This window comes from Sitodiplosis mosellana, unplaced genomic scaffold (genome assembly GCF_009176505.1).
Source record: "Sitodiplosis mosellana isolate CC-2019 unplaced genomic scaffold, AAFC_SMos_1.0 Smas_scaffold_1269, whole genome shotgun sequence".
NCBI lineage: Eukaryota > Metazoa > Arthropoda > Insecta > Diptera > Cecidomyiidae > Sitodiplosis > Sitodiplosis mosellana.
The window spans coordinates 1-1,123 of NW_022596511.1; the positions used below are offsets into that span (position 1 = coordinate 1).

The following is a 1,123-nucleotide window of genomic DNA, read 5'->3' on the forward strand; positions in this document are numbered from 1 at the left end:
TGGTGTGTTGGGCCAAAGCCGTTTTCGAAAATGATTATTCGATTATGGTGCGACGTTTCGCTCTTATTAGGAGCATCATCAGGCTGGAGAACAAAAATGTACACAAAAAACAATGAGTAAGTGTTAAAACAAGTGGCAACAGCCGAAAATAAACAAATTATGAACCAGTTACATCTGAATTTAAAATGTTTTCGAACGTATTCAATTTTTTTCATCAATTTACACAAATTGTATCAGCCACACGTGTCCACGAGAGGAATTTTGTTATTGAGCTTCATTTAGTGTCTGAATATGATTACACTAAGCAACAACAAGAAACAACCACAGAGAAGAGGACTTATTTACAAAGTTTTCTGGGGCCACTTTATCCAAATCTAGCGTTAGTTTGTCCTGCCACGTCTAGTTTTGAAGAAACGTTCATTGCGGCTTCCGTATCAGATTTGGATTAAGTGGACCAAAAAACATTGGGAATGAGTCTCCCCTTTTTGGGAGAATTTCGTTTTCGAAATTTATTGCATAGTGTTAGTAGACCTCAATTCATATATTCCATAACTAAAAAATACCACAATTCATCTATTATACGTTGCATGGCACGTGTCAGCTATTAGTAGATGAATGGTATAAAAGAGGCAGCACCGCATAGGGAAGACCAAACGAATTCAAAGTATATCTTCTCAAAGAGTACAAGAAAGTTCTCTACTATCATTGTGCAACAGGTTAAAACTCTGTTTCGTTGGCAAATTAAAATGAATCTACTACACGGTTTGTTTTCGGTGCTATTTATCGTTGAATTTTCGGTAAGTTTTTTTCTATTTCCTTATCATTTTCACTTATATCCAATAAAATACGATATTTCTGTAGAACTGAAAGTAAACACGAAATTTCTTTTTCTAGGAACTTCAAGGAAAACGTAAGACAAATTTTGTTTTCGTACACTCTTATGATTCCAAAAGATTTTTTCAGACTTTTTTTCTAATGTACAGATGGCTTTTTCTCGCAAGCTCTTCTTAAGGGCGAAGTGATTAAAAACATGTCACAGGCAAAGTTTGTAGCTGGAATCCATATCCCCGCAAGTGAGTCTGCTTTAGAATCAATTTCATTTTTGTGTGTGTGAATTTTTGTC

At 35.1% G+C, this 1,123-nt stretch overlaps 1 long non-coding RNA gene across 1 annotated transcript; it reads left to right on the forward strand.

Moving 5' to 3' along the window:
* The first annotated feature begins 619 nt into the window (after positions 1 to 619).
* Positions 620 to 1,073, forward strand: LOC129571094 (uncharacterized). The gene is made up of 3 exons (XR_008688213.1): positions 620 to 797; positions 895 to 910; positions 984 to 1,073. It is a non-coding gene; the product is annotated as an uncharacterized LOC129571094 (long non-coding RNA).
* The last annotated feature ends 50 nt before the right edge of the window (positions 1,074 to 1,123 follow it).